This window comes from Dasypus novemcinctus, chromosome 10, assembly GCF_030445035.2.
Source record: "Dasypus novemcinctus isolate mDasNov1 chromosome 10, mDasNov1.1.hap2, whole genome shotgun sequence".
Taxonomy (NCBI): Eukaryota; Metazoa; Chordata; class Mammalia; order Cingulata; family Dasypodidae; genus Dasypus; species Dasypus novemcinctus.
In genome coordinates this window covers 59,871,021-59,898,617 of record NC_080682.1, presented here as the reverse complement: position 1 = coordinate 59,898,617, position 27,597 = coordinate 59,871,021, and the positions used below count along the sequence as shown (strand labels likewise).

General features: G+C 44.4%; 1 long non-coding RNA gene across 3 annotated transcripts; it reads right to left on the bottom strand.

Moving 5' to 3' along the window:
• Positions 1-908: 908 nt before the first annotated feature.
• On the bottom strand, positions 909-25,951 carry LOC111762353 (uncharacterized). Of its 3 annotated transcripts, none has more exons than XR_011649927.1 (4): positions 22,063-25,951; positions 21,175-21,257; positions 4,708-14,547; positions 909-2,967 (listed from the first exon to the last, which is right to left on the bottom strand). It is a non-coding gene; the product is annotated as an uncharacterized lncRNA (long non-coding RNA). The 3 variants fall into 3 exon arrangements; XR_009187604.1 differs by lacking the exon at positions 22,063-25,951 and having other exon boundaries at positions 4,708-11,779; positions 14,453-14,547; positions 21,175-21,824; XR_011649926.1 differs by lacking the exon at positions 22,063-25,951 and having other exon boundaries at positions 21,175-21,824.
• Positions 25,952-27,597: the final 1,646 nt, after the last annotated feature.

Here is a 27,597-nt window from a genome sequence, read left to right as displayed (position 1 = left end):
AGGCATCTGCTTCTGGTTCAGATTATGCAGGACAGTGGTTTCACAGGGGTCTAGAAAGAAGACAAGACCGGGCTGGCCCAATGGATGGGAACTTCTACCTCTCCCAGGGGTGTCTGTCTTGTTTTGATTTATGTACTGAGTTGCAAGGTAAGATTTTGTTTGGTGAAAGTCTTCAGGTGCTAACAGAAAAAAATAGGAGTTTGAAAACCTGATCTACAAAGCTAAAGGAGCTGGCAACAGGCAAGTCCAGGGTTCCGGACCCTGCTGCGGGTAGAATCTCCTGCTCTGAGTTAATGCATAGGGCTGCCAGGCTGTAGCTTCATTGGAAAAGGTACAACTTTAGATTCTCTAGGAGTTTGCCAAGACAAAACAAAACAAAACAAAAAACAAACCCATGTACCTATTCTGGAATATATCTATATCATGGGCTTGGCTCCAGCTCAGGACCTGTAGAATGGGCAATCTGCCTTAGATGTTGCCCGGTATGCTAAAGTCCCTCTTGCAGGGACGTGGCGGGTGGGAGGTGGAACAGAATCCCAGAAGCCCGTTCACAGCAACCTCAAAAAGACCCAAAGGGACAATAGGTGTCTCTCAGAGAAAGAAGGAAGCCAAGGCATTCGCCAGTGGGGAGAAAGCGGAGAAAAGACCCCTGGGCGGTGGGTAGCTCTTCCTAAAAGTGCTTGGAACGAGGCAGGAAAGACTAGCTGGATGCCAAAGTTACCCAATCGCCTGTCCTCACCCCTCCAAAGGCAGCCGGATATGAGGGGAAAGCGCGCGGGACTCAGGTGACTTGCGCCACATCCCATCTCTGCTGCTGTGCGCACTCCGTGACCCGGAGATGCTCAGTCACCCCTCTGAGGTTTGGTTTTCCTCACCCGCAAAAATGTGGTAAGAATGTCTACCTCCCATCGGGCTATTCCAGGAATTAGAGTTAATGGTTGGAAAGTTTTCAACGCATAGCAGGTATTCAATAAACGGCTGCTATTACTGTGATATTCTGTTGTCTTTTTTTTTTTTAAAGATTTATTTATTTATTTCTCTCCCCACCTGCCCGCCCCCGTTGTCTGTTCTCTGTGTCTATTTGCTGCAATTTCTTCTTTGTCCACTTCTGTTGTTGTCAGCAGCACGGGAATCTGTGTTTCTTTTTGTTGCGTCATCTTGTTGTGTCAGCTCTCCGTGTGTGCGGTGCCATTCCTGGGCAGGCTACACTTTCTTTTCACGCTGGGCAGCTTTCCTCACGGGTGTACTCCTTGCGCGTGGGGCTCCCCTATGCGGGGGACACCCCTGCGTGGCACGGCACTCCTTGCGCGCATCAGCACTGCACATGGGCCAGCTCCACACGGGTCAGGAGGCCCGGGGTTTGAACCGCGGACCTCCCATGTGGTAGACGGACGCCCTAACCATGGGGCCAAGTCTGCCTCCTATTCTGTTGTCTTTGAAAGGACTTTACTTCTAGTGGAGCTTACTTCCAGGGAGGAGACATTTGGATTTTTAAGTAAAATCTACACCATGTTAGGTGGGGGCAAGTGAGCAGGGAAGGAGGATCGGGAATGCTGAGGGATTTGAGGGGAAGCCCCACCCCCGGGCATGAGAATGGTGTTCTCTCCTTCTCAAGCTCTTTCTGCCTTCTTCACAAAACGATTTTACTCCCACATCAGTCTAAGCAGGAAAGAGAAGCAGAACCTGGAAGACCCACTCCTGCTATCCTATGGAGCAGCAGGGGTGTCGTCACGTCGTGGACTTGGGACCCCAAGGTTTGGTTCTGGCTCGCCATTTACAAAGAGAAAATCTGGATTGAGTAACCGCACCTCTCTCTGACTTCTGTTTCCTTAACTGCACGTTGGAGATCATAATTGCTGCCTCTTGAACGTGAAACAGAGAAAGCCTTGTCATCTGTTGGCATTCTCAGTATTAACAAGCAAGGATCCCGGCTCGGCCTCTGAAAGCTGCTAGCCCACGAGGCGAAAGCCCAGCAGATGCGAAGGAGGGAGCTGCCTAGCCCTGCCTCCCCCCCCCAACACACACGCCTTCTGAAGTTATTGGGGGAACCGGAAGTGCTATCCTCAGGTAGGAAGTTATCTCCAGGCAAGGGCAACCGGTGCCTATGCCTGGAAGGTCTAGTAGGAGCCCTTCCAGCAGGAACGACTGGCCCACCGCGGCCATGAAAGGTGCGCATGGACTTCTGGTTTTTAGCCTCGTCCAGGCTGCGAGGGCCGATGGACTAGTTGGAAGTTGTTGATAAGCAAATGCTTGGTCCTGTGCTGTATATACTTCCTGTGCCATATAAATAATAAACCCTAATCTTTCCCTTCAGCCACCCCAGTTTCCCCACCCATTTCCTGGCCATTTAGGGACCTTCCATCACAAGCCTGATCACGTGGCCGACTTTCATTGCTGGCGGCTCCTGCAGTGTGAGAAATCTTTGCTGCCTCATACATTGCTAGCATCATTTTTTTTCTCATTGGAAAGTTATTCTAATTCAACCTAAATTTTCAACAACTAGGGAGTGTTTAAATAAATCATCCTCCCTCCATTTGGTGAAATTATGCAGCCATTAAGAACCATGATTTTGAAAACGATTCGACAATACAGGGAAAAGCTCACATCGTGCCAGGTGAAAAAGACAATGTAGAGGGACACAGGTGAGGCTCAGCAGTTGAGTTCCCGCCTACCATGTGGGAGGTCCAGGTTCAGTTCCCGGTGCCTCCTAGGAAGAGAAGATCTGCACACAACAAACGGACACAGCAAATGCAAACAACAAGGGAGCAGGGAGGGAAACAAAAGACAATGTAGAGAGCCATCCATCCAGCATGATCCAACTTTGTCCATGTACTTCTATGTAGATTTATGTGTGCACATTAAAAGAGATGGCAAGAAAATGCTTGAATTGTTATTTCGGAGTGGGAGGGTTGTGGGTGCTTTTTATTTCCTGCCTTTTTCCAATCTTCCTTGGCGTACCTTTAGAATCTGAAAAGAAAAAGTTACCACTTAGAATTATTTTTAAATAAAATTTTGATTCATTCGTTTTTAAAATGTTGCTCTTTCATTTAAAACAGTTTAAGTTGTTCTAATACATATAACAGTAAAATCACCAGCAGTGATGCCTGCCTGTCAGATGGCTGCCAAACGGGGTGGGATCAAAATATGCTTGGCAGCTGCCGAGAAATCAGAGCTGTGAGGCTAACTCTCGTTTGGAGGCCGCGTCTTCAGGCTCTTTGTTGTTTTTTTTTCCACCTAAATATGAAGTGGTCTATCTACACACACACACACACACACACACACCCTTACATCTATAGACATATGAAGTGTATTTTCTGTTCTTAAATTTACATCCACCTAGGAAATTACTCTACGAAAGCCCCATCACTCACAGTGACTATCGCTGGGGAGGAGGTGGGCCATTTTATTTCGCTAATTTTTTAACAAATCTCCGGCACTGCCTACCTCTCCTGAAGCCCGGAGGAAGGATAATCAAGTCAAGCCCCATTGACTAGGAGAATAGTGAACTGTGGAAAATGACTTCTCAGCACTCCACGGGGCCACAGCTCCATTTAAATAACACGTTCATTATGCAGATGCTCAGCCTTCCTACAGGGGCTGATGGCCAGCCCCGGGTCGCCCCGGCTTCCAGCGCCCTGCAGCCTGCTGCGCCAGCCTCGGGCACGTCTGCGCTGCAGTGGGTTGTCCCAGCAGCACCGGGACGACGGAGCAGGTCACGACTGTGCTCACGTCACGGATGTCAGCACTGAGGCTTTGCTGGATGGTGTAGCTTGGCCATCGGGATAACTGTACCCAGGTGTTCTCATTCTGTGACCACTGCCATTTCTAATATCTGAAAACATCTCATAGGCTGACCCGTCTTTAGAAGACGTGATTCTGACCAACTAGGCTGTGTCAAGACGGATGTTTAAAAACAGACTGCAGGAAAAAAAAAATTGTTAATTAAATATAAAAGAGATTCTGAATTTTAGCAATTCACTTGGGGTTGGCACTCCATTTCCTGTGCAGCCAGGGTGGACAAAGATTGGTGCTTCAGTAAAAAAGAAAAAATGCTAATTTTTAACTGAGTACTTTTCTATGTGCAAGGCACTATCCTGAGCACACATCTTACTTAACTCATTTCATCCATAAAACAACCTCATGAAGTAGGTACTATTATTATCCCCATTTTACAGATGAAGAAACCGAGTAACAGCTCACATGACTAATCCTGAAAATATAGAAAAGCAGATTTTGAGCTGTCTAAATGGGAAACAAGTATAAAGGCAGAGAGAGCTGCAGTTAAATCCCAGTTCAACACCCCCTAGCTGTGTGACCTTTGAAAACATACTTAACCTCTCTGAACTCCAAATCTCTCATTTATTATACAGGGACTGTAAAATCTAGCTCATGTGTTTGCTCTAAGTGTTAAATGAGAAAATGCAAGTAAAAAACTCTAGTATCATACTAAGTGATTGCTAGTTTCGGTCTTGCTTTCTCTCCTTACCTCTCATTTTTCTTTACTGATTCTTCCAATGATTCTGAAAACGCGGGCAGGCTCGTTCACTGTCTTAACAAACATCTAAGTGCCATACACTGTTCTAGATGGTGAGTGGGCCCTCCTGGAGCTGCATAATTCCATGCAGCAACCTATTGGTGGGAGTGGCACAGGGGATGTCCCCTTTGGTTGTGGCATGCCCATGTCACTCTTTTACTTTGACTGTTTACCTTCTGCAGGCGCTTGAGTTTATGACCCTGGTCGAAGGTGACATCAGTCAAGAATTTTGACTCTGTGGTTGTCTGTAGGTTACTCCCAGTTCAGCTCGATTTCTGGAGGGGTTCTAGCAGCAGAATCCAAATCCGTCAAAGCTCTCATTGACCCTTTGCCAAGGATGCCTGGGGAAAGCTGGAGTCTAAAAACGCAGACCCAAGGCTGTCCCAGAAGACAAATAAGTGAAGTGGCTGTTAGGAGTCCATTTAATTCATTTGTGAGTCACCCATCTAACAATTTTCCAGCTATAGTAGATTCTAGGCATATACAAGGTGCTGGGGATGTATATCAACCAATAAAACTCTGTCCCTGGCTTCAAGGAGCTTCCTGGTTGAGCAGGGGTGCAAACTGGTAAACAAATTGTTGCCCTGGAGAGTGTAACGTGTGTCTAGGTATGGGGTGCAGCTCGGGGACTACAGGAGATGAGGCTGGAGAGATAGGCAAGGTCCAGATTAAGCACCGTCTTCTTGACTCTTCTAAAGAGCACAGATGCTCCTAAGACAAGGGCACAATTGAAGGGTTTCAGTAGGAAACGACTTACCCTACTCCAAATTCATCTTCTTTCTCTAGCTAGTATCATTTTTTTTAAAACACTAGAAAGGGACCTAGGAATCATCTAGTCCATGAGTGGCAAATAGGATTCATCTAATGGGCCAGTACTGATCAGAAGGAAGTGGCCGTCTGTGTTGAGAAGGATTCTGAGGCCAAGTCTAGGCTCAGTAAAGCCTGCCACAATGTTTTGAGGTGTGTACCATAGATAAGAAGAGCGAACATGGTGACGTCTTATTTGCCTCCCTAATAGTTCAACTATCATCTTTTTTCAAATGAGGAAACATATTTGCACAAGGTCACCCAGCTAGTTGTTCCCGGAGCCAGGACTACAGCCCACAAGCACCACCTTTCCCACAGCCCTCCTTGGTGCCTGCAGAGCAGGGCGACTAGTTCCATTCCTCCACGCCTCCTCGGGTACTAAGACCATCTACACGGAACGTGCTCGAGTAATCGGGAGTGCTTCTGTAACCGGGTGCTGGGTAACGTAATGGCTTCAAATTGTTGGTTATCCTGCCTCGTGATTCCGCGGACTGCCTGGACTCGGCTGGACATCCTGCTGTTGGTTCCTCTCCTGCAGTGGCCGTCAGACGGCAGCTGGGGCTGGAGTGATCTGGAGCCTCCCCTGGGTGAGAATGTGGGAAGGGCTTCCTCACGCCCGCGCCCCGCCCGCTAGCCCCTCGGTTTCCCTCTCCATGAGGACTCCCAGCCCCCAGCGCCTCTCCAGGTGGAGGCTCCCTCCCGCAGGACAGCTGGACCAGTTACATGGCCGATGGCTTCCGAGAGCCCGCAAGTGGAAGCTGCCGGAACTTCTAAAGGGCCAGAGTTGAATCAGTGTCATTTCCACCACATTCTATTGGTGAAAGCAAGTCACAGGCCCAACCTGTGGGAGAGAATCTTACAAGGGTATGAAAACCAGGAGTGGTTCATGGGGGCCAGCTTGGGAGACCACCTGCACCAGGAGAAAGAGCAATGGAAGCCCAGCCCGGGCCTCAGTTTCTCCCCCAGTAAGCAGGCAGCCTGGAGGCCCGAGGCCCTTCAGCATGGCTGGCTCGTGTGTGTGGACACTGTGTGAGGGGAGCTCAGGCTCCGGCAGCGAGTGCCTCCTTCCCTCAGTCTCTTTCCTGGTCTCCCCCCAGACTTCCCCAGGCAGTTCTTCCTCAGCCCTATTTTTCTTGTGATGGAGTTTGAAGGATAGAAACTCTAACTGGCAGTCAGACAGTGATTGGCATTGGACCCAACTCTTCATTGTGCTGAAAATCATTGTGCCAATCTTAGGGAAACTGTGTGGGATTGTTTGTAATTGATGGCAAATCTTTTTGCCAAGATTGGCAGGCCCTTCCATCAACAAAACAAGATACGTTAGCCTCTGGTCCCTGCTTCCTCAGTCCTCTTATTTCTCCCCCTCCATAAGAAATAGCCAAATTGACAGTGGAAAAGAACTTGATAATGGTAATGAAGAGTGTTCAGAAGAGACAAAACTAATTGTAATTACAAATCCTCCAAAACAAACTCCCCTGCCCTTCCAGGATGGTGAGACTTAAAGAAACAAAAGCAAGCAAATACAAAAACGAAGCAGTAAAAAAAGAATGACTTCAGGACATTTTCGAAGCTCTTTTGCTCTGTTCATAGTTTTGAACCTAAGCTCTCCAGCTATTTCCAGCAAAAGGAATTCTTAAACCTCCCGTGACCATCCTGTGTTTAGAATGGTCACTGGCGCAGTATTCTCAGAACTGCACTGGGAATGATTTTGGTAAAGAGAAAGCTGCTTGAATTCTGAGATTCTGAGAATCATCTGTTTTTACCAAATAATTTTCAAGCTTGAGAAGGCCTTTGAGAGAAAGGCACTGCCCTCTGTTGGAGAGAGTTAGCAAAACCTGCCAGAAACCAAAGAAAGCACTGTGGCTTCAGTCTTCTGAGAAAGCCCCTTTGGGGTCTTTTGACTGCGATGACATAGGCCTCCCATTTAAATGTGACCCCCCCAAAAAAAAAACAGAAGTAAAAATGTTATAGACACCCACATTGATAGGATTTTTTTTCCTTTCTACAATGTATCTACATGTTTTCAGCTTCACCAAGAGAAAAATGTCAAAAATCATAAAATGCAGGTCTTTGAGAAATTACTGTATTGATAAATATTTTAAGATGGAGAACTGGGAATAGAACTGTTTTATTCCTAGGTTTACCCAACACAGAGACCACTCACCTAACCTCATTAAAATCCTGTGTCCTCTGATGATAAAATTACTTTGCAAGAGTTTGAGAGTCAGATTGCCCCTGTCTCCTTGAGGAATGTGGAAGCTTATTAAACCTTAATGATGCCCTTCCCCCAAACATCCCCGACTATTTCTCTTTCTGCTGGCCGATCACCTATGCAACATAAAGAAAAGTAAACGCGGGTTTTGTCTCTCCGAGAGGAATGATCACATCAGCAAGAATTCACAAGAATGTTGACTGAAGAGAAGAGGAGGCTATTTTTGTCCCGCTCACAGGCAGTCAGAGCTGCTCTTAGCAAAAAAGATCCAGCTTCCTTTCAAAACTACAGCGCCGTTTCCCTAACGCTTTTTCTGGGCTTCTACCATTTGGGGCTTGCTTTAAAAATATTTTGAGAGGAATGGAAACGGAGAAAAGAGGCTGTGTGAGGCGAAAGATTACAGAAGAGAAAATTTCAGAGTGTGAAGGGCTTTGACATTTCATACAACAATTGGGAAATGAGCAAAAAAAGCACTCATCACTTTGACTCAGTAATTCCACTTCTACGAATCTATCCACAGAAACGCTCTCAGAAATGCCCAAATTTAGCTTTAAGGATGTCCACTGAAGCACTACTTGTCACAATAACAAATTAGAAACAACCAAAATATCCTGAATAGAGAATTGCAGGAATAGATGATGTTTCCTCCACACAATGGCATACTATGCAGCTATTTAAAACAACGAGGAGGTTGTCTATGTGCTAGTCTGGAAAAGAGAGCACAATAGGTGATTAAGTTACTAGGTGAACAACACAAGATGCAGAACAGAAGTGCTGTCTGTTTTCCAAGTGCTGTAAATAAAATTGGATGTTTTATTATATGTTGACAAAAACCCTAGAAGAATAGATACCAATCCATTAATAGTGATAATCTCTGGGAATTGGGGATACTTTTCTTAAATTTAATTAATCCACATTGTTCAGCATCTTTAAAACTAGCAGGTACTACTTTTGTTATCAGAAAGTATAATAGGCATTTTTTAAAAAAGTAAATGGATATGTTTTTCTTCTTTCAGCAGAAGTACTCTCAGAAGCTGCCCATTCATATGTAGGAAGCACTTCATATTATCACTGTAATGGTAGAATCAAGTTACTCAAGCAAATCACAAAAAGGAAAATCAGATGAAAGACATAAGGTAAATGCACAGTGTCCGGCACAAAACAGGTGTTTGATAAATGTATGCAGAATGATGGAATAAATAAATTAATACGGACCTGTTTTCTAATGGGCTCTAAAGAGATTTTATTTTCCACCAGTTTTAAAATATATATATCTGTAAATAAATACGTTCTTTTTGAATAATATCTCTGATAGATTTCCCTGATTGCAGAAATCATTTTTTTCTGTCTCATACATCATCAGAAACTAAATTGACAGGGTGGGGTGAGGAGAGGATAGGCAGGAAAAAAAAAAACACACACACCAAGGTTTTAACATGAGGGAAAAGAGATTTTCACAAACCACCAAACTGCTACTTCTCTTGGAAGAAGTGCACCCTGGAATTTTTCCAGCTGAATTCTGCAACAAAACCCAAGGAAAACGAACATTAATCTTTTATGAACTAAACCCCTCAACGAGCAGGCTTTGCACTCAACCCTAATTAGGTTGCCTCTCATTACAGAGAACCCTTAACGAATAAGGACACGTAACAACGCGGATGAGCTCTCTGGTGGGACTGGGTCAGAAATGAAGGGGCTGCCTAGGCCACATTCAACTGCTCTTGTGCATTAGGGGCTCCCAACTTTAACTGGAAAATGCATGATCCTCTTGGATGGAAAGCAAATGGAATTTTCTCCAACTGAAATTCTTGGCCACCTTGCTACTTCCACGGCCATCTGGGGATCTGTGGATAAATGAGACAAGAAAGGGCAAGAAACAGGGCTCTTAGAGTGTGTTTCAGTAAGTCAAGAAGGTTTCTTTTGCTTTGTTGGTGTTAGCAGAGCAGCCAATACTGGCTGTGCACGGAAACAAGATAATCCACATAAGCATTTGGTGGGGAGCCGAGTAATTTTGTGGAGTCTGAGAGACCTGGGTTCAAATGCTACCTCGGCCAATTACTAGTCCTAAGACCCAGGACAAGTTACCTAGCTTTTCTGAGTCATCATTTCCTCATCTATAAAATGGGGATAAAGGTACCTCATGGCTGGTATCTTGTCAACAATTAGCTCTCACATAGTTAATTGTGAAATATGACCCAATTGCTACCAACTTGTCCCCTCCGCTCCCTTCCAAACCCCATTCTTTCACACAATTTTCCTATTCTCTTTCAAGATTAAGAACAATCTTCTAAGAAAAGTGTGATGATCCCCATTTTATGGTTGAAGAATCTGAAACTCAAAGGTAGGGTCATTTACCAAGGTGACAGATCAAGGCCAGGTCAGGATTTAACCTCTCATCTGTCTACCCCCAAATAATGTGCCAACAAGAGGATTGTGGGACAACTGGACTAAAGCCAAAGGTAGAGGACTACTGGCATCGACAACTCAGTCACAAGACTCTGGACCCCAGAACCGAGCATGGTCCAGGGCCATCAGGGAGAAGCCTTGTTTGGAGAGAACTCAGGACGGCTCTGACATTGCCTGTGGTGGAGGGTGTCAGTAGGCAGGGGGTGAAGGCGCTCCCTTCCCAAGGCAGCCAGTCTACTCCATCCTAGGCACCTGGGTGGGCCACGGGTGTCCCTGGAAGGCCTGTGGCAACTCACAGCCCTGAGGTAAGCCCACATCACCCCATCTGGCCTGCGCTCACTGTGCTTTCTTCCATTCAGGGCATTCGCTCAACACACCCCATTCTCTTACCCATGCTCACATTTCAGGATGGCCCTTGATCCCCATGAAACAATTGTTCCAGTATTCTCCCCAGTCCTGCTCACAAGCTGCCCCCACCCCAGCCCTACCCTTAGGTTCGCTGAAGTGGACACTGGCTTCCACATTGGTCCATTTATTTGGCTTGCAATAAATCTCATCCCGGCTGTCCCACACGTGTCCAATAACTCCCTGCCGCCCAAGAATGCCTTATCCTATTACTGTAATTAACTGGTACCTTGCTAGAAAGTTGAGCCAGAATCATAACTCTTGGGTGAAGAAGATTTGCCAAGGGTTACAATGCATGAGAATTGGAGTGGATAGAACTTGGCACTTGAAACCTCTTCTCTCACATAAAACTTTATTCTAGAAACCCATTAACTCTGATCGGCACAGTCACATGTCCAGAAGAAGCTGGTGTCCGAGAATCCATTTGTGATCTTTAACCTTGCTCTTTTTAGTTGTCAGTCTCAAAATGTGTCCTCTTCTTGTCACTTTTTTTTACTTTATAGACTGCTCTGATTATTATAATATATTGTAATTATACTTATATTAGTCGATATTTATTGTGCACCTACTATGTGCCTGGCACTGTGCTAAATGTTTTGCACATGATAGCTCATCGAAGCCTCACAAAAACTCCGAGGGAGGTGCTATGGACATCCCATTTCATGGATGTGGACAGTGAGCTTTGAGCATTAAGCACCCTGGGTGCCCCTCGTACACACTGATATTTGAGAACCTCTGATCTAAGCACTGGGGGAAATCCAGAAGGGAAGAGGTGACAGCCAGTCAGGAGAATCAAGGAAAGAAGATGAGAACTGAATTTGGTCTTAGAGGATTGGATGTAAACAGGAGATAAGGGAGAAAAGCTTATCTAGGAAGAGGGAACAGCATGAGAGAAGCCATATAAGGAAAATACACAGAACGGTGAGTAGCTCAGTACCTGGCATATAGGTCCTTAAAATGCTTCTTAAACAGATGTCCACTGAACTGCTAGTTTGGCTGCAGCCAACGGGTCTTGTAAGATCATGTGCAATCTAGGAGCAGTTACATGAGGGGAGGGAAGGGTGAGAGCTTTGGCTATGTGTTCTGGCCACTCAGCTCACCAACCTGGTGAAGAAGCTCTCTTGGTCCCATTTAATAGAGGAGAAAACAGAGGCTTGGAAACGTAGCCTGCCTAAGAAAGGTTAAGAAGCTAGAAAGCGGGGGAGTCTGACTCCCCAGTCCATCTTCCACGACACACTGAGGACGGGGGCCTGCCTCCTGTCACCAGCTTCCAGGAGCTCCTTCCTGGCTGACACGGAGTCTGGCTCAGACCAGCCTTGGGTCTGGTTTTCTATCCTGGTCGCCTTGTTTTCTATCCTCTTGGCTGTTTCTGAGCGAGATGCAGCGATGTCCAGGTTCTGGGTGCCTCTCATCACCTAGGAGAAGGTCCAGGAATACCGTCGGGCAGGTGAGAAAGCACCCAGGTAGAGCCACAGCTGACATCAGCAGGAAAGGCTGTGTTACTCCAAAAGACCACAGACGGGGCCTCCAAGGAGATCGCCCCCACCACCCCTGGCTGCCAACACGACATCTGCTCCCAACATATTGGCCCGTGACTCTTTCAGATCCACACCCCCAAATCCAGATGTGCTTGTGTCATGAACTCTATACACTCTGCTAGAAATTACTGAGGTCTGAAAAAGAAAATTAAGCATTCACTCAGGCACACATGGATCAGTGACCTGAAAGAGGCTGTCTGTCCAAGGTGCAGGCATTAGGGAGTCTTACAGCTAGAGGCCCTGATGGGCTCCCACCCATCTTTTGGCCCACCTTACCCTCATCAGGGGTCACATGTAAAGGGATTGACCTTTGTTTTCAATTTACTGCTTCATGGAAGGTTTCTGAACATGGAAGATTCCTGAATGTGGAATCTGTCCTTTGCTTTGTTTTTTATGTATTAGCAGAGAGGTTGAAATTTCAATCCAGTTTTCAAGCCCTGCATTTCCAATGATAGAGAAATGAACAATCAAGTAAGCTCAGAAGCAGTGGGTCTCGGCCCAGGCTACACATAAGGGTCACCTGCTTTTAAAATACCAGCAACTCAGCGCCAGCGGAAGGCTCTGGATATGGGTCCCCTGCAACCGTATTTCTTTCAAAGTACTGAGAACCTCTGCTATGGGAGACTGTTATAAGGGATTGAAAAAGCAAGGTAGGAATGGGGTGGAGGCGGCCACGGGGCCTCAGGACATCAGCCTCCTGTCAGACAGTACCAGGTGAACGCTGGACTCTTACACTCCTGAATGCGGCCCTCTGGACAAGGCACATGACCTTTGTAAGACTGTTTCTTCATTTGTCAATCACAGTTAATGATACTTGATTGTCTTCAGGAAAGCTTAAATCTGAAAATATTGGCAAAGTGCTTTGCATGGTGTTTGGCACACAGTAGGCATTCGGCAAACAATAAGCACTGTTTGCTGAATGTTACAGCGCAACTCACACACACAGAGAAGACTGGAACGGTGAGCTTCAAAATAGCAACACCTGTGGGCAGTATGTCGAGTGAATTTTTTTTTCTTTTTCTCTTTCTTTATTAACTATATGCTTGACAATGATTTTGTTACCTTCTAATGAAAGTAATACAGTTTATTTTTTACAGAAATGTTAATGATAAAATATAAAGGACAAATATCAGAGTACAAAAGAGTACCTGCAGTATAACTTTTTTTAATAGCAAAAAAATAAATAAAAAAGCAAGGAAGAATTATAACAAAATGTTAAGGCCAGTGTCCTTCCTTTTGTGTTCTCTAATTTACCTTATCATGAAAAGGTATTAGTTTTATACCAGAGGAAAAATTTGTTTGAGGTTTTGCCCCACCTCTACCCTCTGAACCCAGGCAGATGCTTTGTCCCCGGGGCTCCCGATTCAAAGCCTTTCCCTGGGCCTCCCTGGCTCAGCTGACCTGGAGCAGCCACGCAGGCACCCAAGACAGGCACAGACCCTGCAGCCTCGTGTGCTTTGCCTGCGTCCTGGGCAAGGGCCTCGCTGCCGTGGGGTTCCTTCCAAGAAGAAACCGCATGATGCCCTTGTTAGCTCAGGTGGTGAAAGTGGTCCTTGGACAGGAAGATGCACAACCAGTAGGCAAAGGATCCCCCCGGCAGAGGGGAGGCCGCTGCTGCCAAGGTGGGTCTGTCCCCAGCCCCAGACTGCTCCCCAAATACATCCAGGGTATGCGGACTCCCGGGAGGCCTGGTCTTCTGTGACACAGATCCCACCTTGGCTGAGAAGCTCTGAGGAGCCAGAAGTGCCTTCTTCATTCATTCACTCAACAAATATTTATGGAGTTCCTACTATTTTCCAAGAGGCAGACTAGTAAGACTCAGACCTTGTGCTTAAGGAGCTCATTGCAGGAGGGACAGGCCAACCTCAGTGACAACACAGCCTGAGAAGTGCCTTGAGGGGGAATTCAGTGCTGAGCAGGTTCAGGAGAAACCTTTGTGTACTTTGGCAGTTGGGAGTGGGGCAGGGGAACTACCACAAGGGAGACTGCTCGGAGATGCAAAACTTCTGGAAACTGCAGGGAGCAAGGTAGAAGTGAAATGTAAGGGCGGAAGACAGAAGAGGAAGACAGGGAATGAGCAGAGTTGGGAAAAGGTATTCCCAGAACTTTCTACCAGATTTTCCCAAACCTCAGCCCTCCCTAGAGCTCCCTTACAGATTGTGACACACTTATGTCCCACCTGTATTATTTTTTAAATTTTTATTTTTAAATGACTCATATTTCAAAACCTTAACTTACATGTACTGTCTAAGGAAATTCAGCATTGTTCCATAAATGAAAACCAGTCACACTTGCTTGCCATACATAGAAGCTAATTGTAAAGACAACTAGAAGTCCAAAGAAGTTGTTGAAGTTTCCCTAGCTCCTGGTGGGCTGGGCCTGAAGCCTGCTTTCTCTTTGTTCAAAAGGGAGATTAGCATCCGTATGAGAGTGTTAAAAGACAAATGGAGACTTTCTTCTGGATAATCAGAAGGCTTAAAAGAGAATTAGTACAGGAATAACTTTCTGACTATATGATTCAAGGATCCTTAATGCCTGGAGGCTGCTTACCTCTAAAACATTCCTGCCTGCCCCTGGAAGTGTTACTCCACATTTTGGAAAATGAAGCCTTGGACAGGATCTTTCAGGGGAAGACGGCTGCGTTTCTGGAGACATGGGCAGGAAAGCCCAAAGAAGAGCAAAGGAGAAGCTCAAATCAGTCACTTCAAACTCACCCTGAACTTCCCATACATGTTAAATAATATCTTTGACAGGAACTTCTGAAAGCCATGAAGGGAAGAGAAAAGCTGTCTCCTCGTCTTCCACAGCGCAACGAGCAAAGCTGAAATCCCAGGAGCTCGGCAGGAGCAGTCATTTCTGGCATGCTCACCGCTCTCTAATCGACTGTGCTAAATATTATTCCTGATACCCCCAAAAGTGAGCTTTTATCTTATCACAACTTGGTAAATATTATGATAAGTTGTGGTTTTTGTTACCATAGAAGTATAAATGCTAACTTTTTCATTTATGAGAGAGGTGGCCAGAAAATTTCAGTGGTGAGAGCATAAAAGCAATTACATCCTTGTTATTTGGAGGTTTGGCCAGATGTCAAGGGAGTTTATAGCCAAACCACTACTTTAGTAGTGTTTTGTCCCCCAAAGTAATCCAAAAATTAATGTACCAGAAGGAAATAATATGTTTGTATAGTATGATGTGAAAGCTTAGGTTTTGCTCTTAGTGGGAATATCATGGAATTTCCTTTATCAATAAGGTGAAACAGAGCATTTCGGGAGTTTCTACAGGGGTGAAGGGGTATTCTTTAAATTATTTATATTGTGGTAACATATTCATAACATAAAATTCCCATTTTTAAACACTTTCAAATATACAATTCAGTATTACTAATTACATTCACAATATTCTGCTGCCATCACGACCTCCATTACCAAAACTTTTCCATCACCTCAAACAGAAACACTGTAACCATTAAAGTAAGTATTTTTTGACTTGGGGTAGTATGCCTTTCTATGGTCAGTGATACTTCTGAAGTGGTAGAAAGCTCAGAAAAAAGATGATGAAATAATATATATCTCCAGGAAGCGGACTTGGCCTAACGGATAGGGCGTCCGCCTACCACATGGGAGGTCCAAGGTTCAAACCCCAGGCCTCCTTGACCCGTGTGGAGCTGGCCCATGCGCAGTGCTGATGTGCACAAGGAGTGCCATGCCATGCAGGGGTATTTCCCACGGAGGGGATCCCCACGTGCAAGGAGTGCGCCCCGTAAGGAAAGCTGCCCAGAGCGAAAGAAAGTCCAGCCTTCCCAGGAGTGGCACCACACACACGGACAACTGACTCAGCAAGATGATCCAACAAAAAGAGACACAGTTTCCCAGTGCCGCTGACAAGAATAGAAGCGGACACAGAAGAACATGCAGCAAATGGACACAGAGAACAGACAGGGGCAGGGGCAGGGGCAGGGGTAGGGGAGAGAAAAAAATATATATATATATACATTTCTCCATACTAAAAACTAATCAATTCCTGCTTGGCATCACAAGAATGAACTGTTTCCAAACTCAATTTGACAAAAATGAAGAATTTCCTCCTACCCCTTTCCCCCAAAATGTTTTGCTTGATCAAGCCCATTTTTATGAGGTTGTTGAGATGAGCTTAGTGGAGAAGAACTGACTGGATAGCTCTGGAAATAACCCAGGTGACAGTCACTTCCAGAACATGTGGCAACCTCAGTACATTGGACAAAATTGCCTTTACATCCAATGGTAGCTTTGTGAACAAGGCCCAAAGTGTAGTGAGATTTATGCTAAACTCAAGTCACTGGGTTTGATTTTCTCATAAAGGATTTGGTAATTTGTCCACAATCTGTCAGGCATGTTTGGTATATTGGACTCAAAGACCTGCTTTGCATTTTTAAAAACTTTGACACTTACTTAAAAGCAAGGACAGTGGATAAGTGCACAAAGTTATATGCATAGAGATATTTCCCTTGTTTTTCCTTAATTATACATGATTTGAAACAACCAAAATCTAAGAGATTGATTAAATATTCTGCTGCTATTTAAAAAGATAGGTTTTTACATATTAACACTGAAAGGTGTTCACCAAGTGGAGAAAAGAATACATCACAAAACTGTGTGTTTATCTATCAATGTATCATCTATCTATCTATTTATCTATCTATCCATCCTTCCAGACAAATATATAGAACATTTTGCCATTTATATTAAATATGTATAGTTTCATATATTCACATATGCTTAAAAGTTGTGAAAGGATTATATGAACCAATCTTGGGTGGGGGGAGCTGAATTTGGATTGCTTGAATTTCTTTTTTTCACAGTATACTCTATTATCAGAAAAATTTGTTAGTTGAATTTTAAAAAGAACAAAATGAAAAGGAATCTTTCACGTGCTGTCTTCCATTCCATTAACTGAGAAGCCATGAAAAAGATTGAAAAGAAACAGTAAGATCAGGTGAGACCCAGGCTCTTCTTCTTGAGCCTTAGCTCTCATTGTCAGATCAAATGCTGCTTTGTTTAACATAAAACTTTGATCTTTGGTCGTCTGACCATGTCATGAATCTACATGAGAAACTCAGGTCCCAAAGTACTTCTTAATTTGTGGCATCAGAGAGACCATCATATCAGTCTCTGGCTTGATGGGCTCCATCAAGAGCTAACTGATCCAAAGAAGCCTGAGTTTACCTAAAAGCCCTTTCCCTGGAACGGTCTGAATATTTTAATAAGAGCTGACATTTATGAAGGGCCAGTTACGTCCCAAATACTGTGCTAAGCTATGTGCATCACCTCTTACCTTCACAAAACCCTCAGACATAGAGATTATTATTCCCATTTTACAGATGAAGAAACCAAGGCCTAGGGTACTTAAGTAATTTGCCTAAAGTCACAGGCTTGTAAATGGCAAATCTATGTCAGCCTGCCTCCATTCCCCAATTCCTAGGTATCTGATGTAGTGATGCAAGTCCTATCTACTACATGACTGGAAAGCTAATATCCCTCCATATGTCTGCAATGTACTCAAAGACTTACTAATTCACCTGCAGTGTCTGGCCCATCAGTAATCCATCCCCCCACCCCCGGTTTGTACAAATTACTGTAGCAGTCAAGATGCATGCATCCCGTTGTTCTCTGACATTTAGGTATTACAAGCCTTGGATAGTTTTTAACCAAGGCAGCAAAATCCTTTTCCAAATGAGCTCACTTCAGGGGGAAAATAATCTGTTAGCAAGGAATAACTATAACTTGTCAAAAGCATATACACTTTTGCTAAACTCATGTTTTTCCTTCCCCAAAATAGATGAGTGTTAAGACTTTCATAATATCCATTTTGGTGATTCACTAGTGATATCATTATGATATAATATCCTCTTGGCAATAAGGAATAATTTACAGATCCTGGGCATGGAGTTTTTAATGATAGTACTTGTAGGATGTTGACTCATGCAAATTTTTTTCTAGGTTAAAATCAAAGCTGCATGTAGTAAGCATTTTGGTGTTCTCTTCGGCATTCGTAGCTCTCCTCCCCACTTGTGCAGGCTTGTGGTTCGAGGAGTGGACTTCTACTCCAGGAGTGGACTCTGACTGGCCCAAGCCAACCTCCAGAGGAGCCCTTCCCCTTGCCAGAGGCTGGTTTAGAAACTCAGGTCTAACCAATCAGAATATAGCATTCTCTTGCTTTTGGGAAGATGCATGTGATCTGATTTGGGCCAATGAGACATGAAGGAAAGTGGATGGGGGCATCTGGGAAATGATCCCCTGCTCTTAAGAGAGAACCAAAGGAGAGGCCAGGTGCTCTGTCTCTTGACATTGTCTTGCCTGGAATGTGTGGCCAGGAATAATTACACCTACCTCAAAATCACACTAAGGATGACACAGATACTCAAGAGGACAGAAACAAGAGAATCTCAGGAAAATGAACCACCAGTCCAAATCAACTGTGGGGCCTGCCCTACTGCTGAATGTTGTTACATGAGCCAATACATTCTTATTGCATAAGTCACTTTGAGTTTCTGTCACCATAGCCAAATCATCCTAACCGGCACAGCCACAACCAACCCCTTAACATCATTCCAACTTTATCATGAAACTTCACAAAAGCCTTCAATAGAGACCTTCTATCCAGAGAACAGACTATCACCAACCATCCAGTTCCATGGACTAAGAAACTAAGTCTTGAATCAGAAACAGCAGATAACTGAAGGGTACCCGAAAATGCAGTCCTCTGTTTCAGCTTTCCTGAACTCTCCATGAGGAAATCTAACTCACAGTCACCAAATATGTCCAGGTAGGGTTTCTAAAGTGTTGGCAGCCCACTCAAAAGAGTAGATGTTCTGATCTCTGTTGACACAGCTGAACGGTACCTGAAACCAAAGATCATGCCACCTGGGGTCTACTGATGAAATGAATTCTAATCCTGAAACCTACTTTGGGGAACAAAAATAAGGTAATGTCATTTTTGCAGCTCTTGATAGATTAATCTGCATTAAAAGTATTCCTTCTTCTTCTGTTTGGTAACATGCATGGGCTCTGGTAGAATCCATGCCTCCTGACTTGAAGCAGCTCAATGTAGCTGTATGAATAAATTCTTACCAATGGGATGTGAGTAGAAGTGATATGTGGAACTTTCACATCACATCTTTAAAAGGAAGCTGCTAAAATATTAATAATTATTGAATGTGGATGATAGGTATTTGGAGGTTAATTTTTTCTACTTTTGTACAGTTAAAATTTTTCAAAATAAAAAATTTTTAAAAGAAACTGCCTCTCTTCTACTTCTTCTCAACCCTTACTGCCTACTGGAAAGGGGATGTGGTGCTGAGCTAAATTTTTGATCATGCGGCCCAGGAAGAGACCCTTGAAGATAATGAACAACCAGAGAGAAGGGATCTGGATCCTCAGAAGACCACCTGGGAATCTGGGAATTTTAAAGGAGAGATGAAATATTTTCTTTTTTTAGACACTGCTATTTTATGTCACTTAAAGCTGCGAGATGAATCTCTTAACTAATGATCAAATTTCTCCAAATGTCATTAGCCTAGGGGTACAAATAAAATTTCATTATAAATAATGTCCAGATGGCTCTTGCCCCCACTTGCTGTCACAGGCCCACATACACAATGATTCCCAAAATTCCGCTGAAGCACCACACGTTTACAAACAAGATGGTCAGCTGTCTGGTCAGGAGCCACCTGGTGTCTGCGGTTTCTTCCTGGTCCCCCCCTTCCTGACTCCTTCCCGTGGGTGCCCCTCTGTCCCCACAGGCACCTTCTGAGGACCTTCCTTCTAGCCACAGCTGAGGCACAGCCCATTGTCATACAGAATAGGAAAGCCTCCCTTCCTCTTACGTGTGAAATTCTATTGCTGCTGTGCCCCAACGCACAAAGGAGTGTTGACTTCTAGCCTTGCTGTTCTCCTTGGCTCTAAGGCACCTATTCAATGGGGCATAGCGCTACCTCCATGCTCTACCTATAACCGCCTCCTCCTTGGAACGCGCAAGGCTTTGCTGCTAGCTCAAGCTTGTCTGTCTCGTTCTTTCTTCCCTAGGACGCAATCCCTACCAGGAAGACATTCGCTTCTCTTTAAAAAAGGCCCCGGTAAGGCCCATCCCACCATTTCACCACGCATACCCAAAACCCCTGCTACAAAAGCAACGAGCAACATCGAAAGAGAACGTCTTCACAGTAGAAGAAAGAATGAGCAGGAATGAAGAAAGATTTGTATGTTCCAAAAGGATGTTCCCTGGAATACCAGTCCCAGCTGATGCTGAGAAAGAAGGTCCTATGGTCAAATTACTTTAGAAAACACAAATCCTGTCGTCCATCTCCTCCCATAGCCACTAGCCCTTTACAGTGCACCTTAGCAGACTGAAAGCTCTGAGAAGTCCTGCAATAAAACTTATCTTTGCTTCATTCCGTTTTTCTCAGGCACATTTGCCCGAAGAGCCTTCCTCCCACCCCATCACCTATTACCATTCTGAGAAACAGCCTTGGGGAAATGGCAGCTGTAAACCATCACACCTCCCTCAACTTTCTGCTTGGGATTTCAGGGAGGTTGTGTGTGTGTTAAGCTGCCGCTTGGCTGCCAGCGGCTGCTTTCAGTAGCAGCATGAATGTGGCATGCTGAGTGGTGTACTCCTCCAAGGGGAGGAGGATGGGAGCAGGTCCCAGGGCTGGGAAACATACTGAAATATTTCCCCCACAGCATGCCAGGCTTTCACTACCAAGAAAGTTGCCAGGGTAAGCTTTGGCAGAGGCAGCCCATCAGACAGAATTGCTCCTTTTTGGAACTGAGGAATTCACACCCATTCTGGGGCTGGCTTGGGCACATGCCTCTCCCAGCTGGTTCCTTTGCAGGAAACACAGCTCCCAGAATGTCTGAGCTCTTTCAGAAGTACAAGATTCTCAGAGACACAAGGGAAGCTGTCCTTGAAGCAAGGCAAGTCCATGTCAAAGATGCTTCATTTTAGGAAAGAAAACAAAGCTCCTGAACCTCAAAGCCCTTGTGGAAGAGGCTGTGGCAGCCAGCAACTGCAGGAAGGTCTTGGACGAAAAATGTTCACAATTCACATGCCTGTGTTTGGCCACTAAATACGAATATTCTGCTAAACAATAGAGGCGTGCGGGTTTTCTGGTAAGAAAGAATGATGCAAGGAGCAAGGCGAAGGCTGGCAAAAGCAAATGCTTTGTCTCTGGGGTATAATAGATCTCCCTAGACATGAGATTCTAAAGAAAGCTTAATTAAATTTAATAGACAAACCTCTTGGTGCTAGGAGGCATTTTAATGTGGTATTTCAGTTCTGGGTGGACAAAAATCAGTCTTCCTTGCCTCATTGCTCTCTCCTTCAAATGAAACAAACTTCCCGATTAGCACTGTAACTCGCAGGTCTGCCTGGTGCCCGCCCAGCTACTGGTAATCTTTAAAGGACCCCTGAGAGGGGCACCTCTCTGCATCTGCAGGGACAGGGTCAGAAGGGGGCTCCCCAGGTGAAGGACAGCAATGCCTTGGCCATCTAGGTACCCACCCCCCCCAGTGTCTACCACAGAATCTGGAACAAAGGATATTTGTTGAACAAATGAAAGAAGAAGACAGATGGAGAGGGACAGAGGGACAAAAGTGGGGACAGAGGGATGCAGGGAGGGAGAGGGAAACAAACACTGATTAAGAGGAGCTATGTAGCTAGAGAAAGTGGCTCAGGCAAAGGCCAGTGGGAGAGCAGGAATCGACCCCAACCACCACACTTCCAGCATCCCCTGTGACTTGGGAGAAATCCATCCCACTCCCAGGTGGGCCCGATTGGCTAAGGCCAATCCCATCCTCTTGCAAGTGATTGGTTCAGGAACGGTCATGTATCCAATGTAGGTCAGTGGATCGCAAAGAAAGTTTACTAGCAGGTTCTGGGTGTTTTCTTGCTGTTCTGGACCCCCCCCCCCCCCCAATGACTCTCTTCTTTGAGGCTGCACAAAGATTGCTACATTCCACTCCTGGTCCGAGGATGAGGTCCACAGCTGGAGGAGCATGGAAGCAGAATTACAGGAGAGAGAGGTCACTGGGTGAAATCTACCCCACCTGACCCTGGACTTCTAGTTATGAGAGTCTTTGAACAACCTTGTTGTAATGACCAGCTTAGGTTGGATCTTCTGTTACCTGCAGCTGAAAATATCCTCAATGATCTACCTTCAATGACAATTGCTCTTTGAACCATAGATGAGGAGCAATTTGTTCTCCAACTCAGTCTGGAAGTTGGACCGGAAGGAAATGGAAGAAGTCCGAAATCATGACCATATTAACAGTGATGAGCAACTCCTGCCTTGAGCCCACCACTCCAAACCTGCCAGGCCCTGAGGTGGGTTTTCATCGGCCAAGCTTCACACTTTATAGATTGGTGCTCACAGTAAGGAACTTCAAAAAGAGCTGCAAAACACTATTCATAGTTGTTTCAAATGGATGGTATGACTTTGAGCAAGACACTTACCCGAACCTCATTGGTAAAACAATTCCTACCTTATACATTCCTCACAGAATTTCTGGGAAGATCAAATAGAAAGTATTTCTGAAGGACTACTATGCTCGATACAGATGTTATCTTCATCTGATCTGTTTTTCATTTCTTTCCATCTTGTTAGTCTGTACATTGGACAATGCTAATATCTGATAATGAAAATCTAAACTTTTGATCATTATAGTACTGATGCCAATTCAACCTTTATGATTATTAATTATTTCTACCTGCCTACTTCCAAAGTGATTTGGGATAACTTATAATAAAAGTTCCAATACAATAGAACAATACAATACAATGAAGGTGCATGGACAAGAGTCAAATAAGAAATGTGGGTAATCATTGTCCCAGAAAACCCAAGTGAAGAGCTACTGTAATTGAGCCTGAAAACTTAATTTTGAGCTTCCTGGAAGCCAAAGCAAAAAGGGGGACTTATTTTTAAAGCTAATATCATGCAAAGCACTATACCATTATATCAGGCATTGTGAAAGTTACAAAAGAGAATGATTCCTGTGCTCAAAGAGTTTACAAGATAATCAGGAAAAATTCCATCAAGGCACTATGAAATAATACAAGTTTTATTAGTTAACATCTAGAGAAAATCCATGAGAGAAGAGAAGGTTGAAAGATTAATTATAGCTTTGAGAAAAAGTTTCAGTGGAAGAAGGGATAATATTTGAACTGGGCCTTAGGTTGGCTGGAATCTTACAATGGGAAACTAATGGAAAGGCATTCTGGCACAAGCCAAGGAAACTGCATATAGCATGCTTAAGAAAGTGTGGTCTGCAGTGTTCTAGGGTATGGGAATGTGTGTCTGTGTGTGTGTACATGCACACACAAGTCCATAGTGTATATTAGACAGAGGAGGAGATAAAGGTAGTGAAGGAGATTGGGGACAGTTATAAAAGTCCTTAAATTCCATGCTCAGGATTCTATCGGAAATGATGAAAAGTCATTGAGAGCTTTCCAGTAGGAAAGTGACATGATGATAGTTGTTCTCCAAATAATATATTTTTGGTGGTGTTTTCCCACCCCAGAGATCAAAATTGAAAGTGTGGTTCTGCTGTGAGCTAATATATTTCCATCAGAAACTTATCCTTTCCTTGTGCCATTCTGTGTTCACTTGACAATTTTTCATTACATTGATTCTAAGTCAGTTATTCCCAGAGAAAAGGCAGAAATTCATCATCTTTCCCTTTATGATTTTCTCCTCTGTCATCAAACACATCAGCAGGCATGAGTTTTATCATAATTCAATTCCCGCCTTCCACCCACCTTAATTACATGCATTTCCACTCAGCAATAATTCACCAGAGTGTTCAAGAAGATAGGGAAGTTAAACTTTTCTTTGCCTTGGCAACTCTTTTTTTGGTGGAGTTCCTATAGCAATGCATAGGATAGGAAATTGGCTCTTGCTGCCTTTCCATGAGCAAAAGAAACTCTATGACCTGAAGGCTCAGAATCTACCTACTCAGTAGAATCACGAAATACAGCATGGGAGGAAGCTTTAGGAACAATCCCTTGGAATACAATGAAGGGAAGGAGGAATGATAATGATTTCTTGCCAGCAACTTGCACCAAGACATTGCTTTCCCTTTATTAAGACATTAACGTTGATTCCAGTCATTGCCAAACAGTAACAAATGAGTTGAAATTTGTTGGTCGCTCAGGTGTGCCCAACTTTCCTATATTGCTTAGGTCGTCACTCCTTAACTGAATGTACTATTTGAACAGTCATCTAATCTTTATAAAGGTAGATGAAGACCTCTAAAAAGCCATCCTGATTCCTCCAGGCTGAGTCAGATGCCCACCCCTCCTCTGAGCTCTCTTATAATATCTTGCACATCTCTCTATTATTGTATGAGCCACATGCTGTGATAATATTTAATATTCGAGTACTTCAGATCATCATACATACAAATTTCATTCAATCTTGCTAATGACCCTATGAGCTACTCTTATTATCCTCGATGGACTGATTGAGGCAAAGCTGGTCACATGACTTGCCCTAGAGTTTGATCTCAGATATTCTGATTCCAAGCCTTGTTAAGTTCTCTGATATAATGTTAAAATTATCTGCTTGTGTCTGCTGGCCTTCTACTTCCTCCTTGTTTTAGTTTCCTTGGCTGCTCAAGCAACCATGCAATGGGTTGGCTTACACAATGGAAAATTATTGGCTCACAATTTTGAAGCTAGGAAAAATTCAAATTAAGGTATCATCAAGGCCATGCTTTCTCCCCAAAGACTGCAACATTCTGGGGAGGGCTGGCTGCTGACAGTCCTTGGTCCTTTAGCTTTTCTGTCACATAAAGCAATGCACATGGCGGCCTCTCCTGGTCTTTCCATTCTCTTCTGGATTCTACTGATTTAAGTTTCTGGCTGTTCCCTCTGCGGCTCTCTCTGTGTGTCTGAATTTCATTCTGCTCATTTTACTTCAGGAATATGATTAAGGCCCATCCTGACTGAGCAGGGTCACATCTTAACTGCAGCAACCACATCAGAAGGTCCTACTTACAATGGGTTCATGCCCGTGGGAAGAGATTGTTTAAGAACATGTTTTTCTGGGGTACATATCTCCACACCACCATACGCCCTGACGACTCCCAGCTGGGGGCATCCCTGTGGAGTGGGCTGGTTTTATCCATTCTTGGATCCCTGTTACCCTGCACAGCAGCTAGACAATGGCAGGTGCTCAACCATTCAAAGGTAGCTGCATGGATGAATCCATAAAAAAAGCCAAGGGCTTATCCTCCTCCAGGACTCAGAGGCACTGGTTTGTGTTAAGACTATATTTTACTTCTGGTCGAAGACCCATCACTTCTCAGGGAGAAAAACAGACCCTAAGGGTATGTATCTCTCTGAACTTACAAATCCAGCTGCAGACATCTTCCCAGTATGCCAGTGGATCCAGTGGTGGGATAGTTTTCAAGGTAAGATGGTAAAGAAGAAGTCGAAAAAGAAATATTTCTCTATTTTTCTCTAAGCTTTCCCCTAGAGAAATGTATCTCCAACCAGATTTGACAAGTGCAGTTTTATTTTATTTTTAAAGTAAGGGAACCCATTTCTGAAGCTATATGTCCAAGCCTCAGCACAAAGGAGGAAGATGACTCCTCCCTAGCCCCACTCCCTCCCACCACCACTACCTGCAGAAGCCCAGGGTTAGGGTCTTGCCTACGGCGGGACCCCACTCCCATAGGTAAATCAGAGGAAATTCTGGCCAGCATTTTCTCCCTGATTTTCCTCAAGCCTCTTTCTAAGTTGCACTCTACACTGGTGCCAGGGACAGACGTAATTCCGAGGAGCAAGTCCTCAAGCTGAGGCTTCAAGGAGACGTCTAAGCTCAGAAGGCAACTGGATTCTTGTATCCAAGATCCGGGGAACACAACAACTGAGGGATAAACTGTCTTCCAAAGAAGACCCAAGGTCATGACGCCGAGTGTTTGGGAATACTGATTCCTCTTCTAGGATTCCAAAAAGCCCAAGGAAGGGTAGATGGGAAATGCATTTTTTTATAAGTAAGATTTTTAAAATAAGAAACTCAGTTTTGGGTTGTTTCTGATGATTTGGAACCTGGATTCACTCTTAGCAAATCCTTACTAGAGCGACACATAGTGATTAACGGGTCAGCTTAAACCAAACCTGATTCATTTCACCTCTTTACTTCGTGTGAGGCAGGGGAAAGGCAGGGTATAAACCCAGAGCTGGTAACTAGCAGGGCCCGTGTTCCTGCGGGATCAATGCTGCCTTCGCAGGCCTAATCCCCCGGCTCGGGCTGCCTGTTCCAGCCGGGCTCGCATCCTCCCCAGGAGCCTCCTCTCACCGTGCGTTTGGTTGGAGATGTGCTATAATAAAGAGAGGCAGGGAAATGAGGGGTTTGGAGAAATCAAACACCTGAAAACAGGTCACCCTTTAGAGTTCAGACGTTCATGAAACTTTAAGAGTGAAATTTTAAAAAGAGATGATTTTCAGGAGCTGGCTTTCCCTTCCTTCCAGTCTGGCACCCACCTCCACCTTTTCTCTCTCTCTCACACACACACACACACACACACACTAGCCCACCCAGTTTCCCACTCGCTATTTGAAACCATTTGGTGACTGCTAGAATTCTGCACTGGCTGAAGCTGAGGCAGAGAGGAGACGAGATACAATGAGCATTTCAGAAAGCGTCTCACAATGTGATCATCAATGTGTAATATGAGCTGGGGTTAGTTAAATAGAATGTGAAAGCTGCATTAATGACCCTTTTGGCTGTCCAACACAGCATTTCATTTTCCTTTCCGAGGGGGCAGAGAATAGGGCCGGCGAATAAATTATAGATGAAACCTCCATCATATGTTTATAAATACAGTAACATTAGCATTTTACTTCCTCATAAATCTGCAGCAAACACTCAGGCACAAGATAGAAAGCCCTGTAAAACAATGATATATTCTCTGCTCACCAGCGGTGACTAGTGGCCCATTCACTCCCGGCGCTGTTCTTCAAACACGCTCCCTCCACTCGTGCCCCCTCATTTAAAATCCATTTTAATTTAAAGATGCGCAAGGCAGTGCTCGTGGTACATTTACTCATCCTAGTTATACATCATGGAGCAAGGAAAAGAAAATTGTTTCATCTAGAGATACGGTTCAATGTGGTCACCACTGAACAGTGGAGTAATTACCATATCAGGCCCACTCAAAATGCACTCAGGGTGTTCTGTGACCTATCATTTGCTAATCTGCATAGTGAAGTATAGCTTCATAACTATAAATTGCTGACTTAATTAAAACCAGGACCTTTCTGTCATTTAATTACAGGGAGAAAGGTTATTGCTTAAATGCAATTTTCCAAATGTGATTTCTTAACAGTTATTAACTGCTTCACCATCATTTATTGTTTCAGATTTTTCAATTTGAAAATACTCCCTGTGACAGAAGTAATGACTTCATGAAAAACTCAATCTAGAGGGAGGCCAGCCAGCCCATTTGTTTCTCGTAAGTGGAGCCGACAGGAAACTGGAAAATGTCACTGAAGGATCCTGGGATGACTCTCACTTTCTGGGAGTAATTAAGACCGGGGAGGTGGCATCTAAGATGGGGAGAGGTCGTTTGTAGACATTTTGAAGGTGGTCTCTCCCATCCTAGCTGGCACGTTGCGCTTGCCTTATAAGATAGGGTGGACTTCTAAAATGGCGGTGG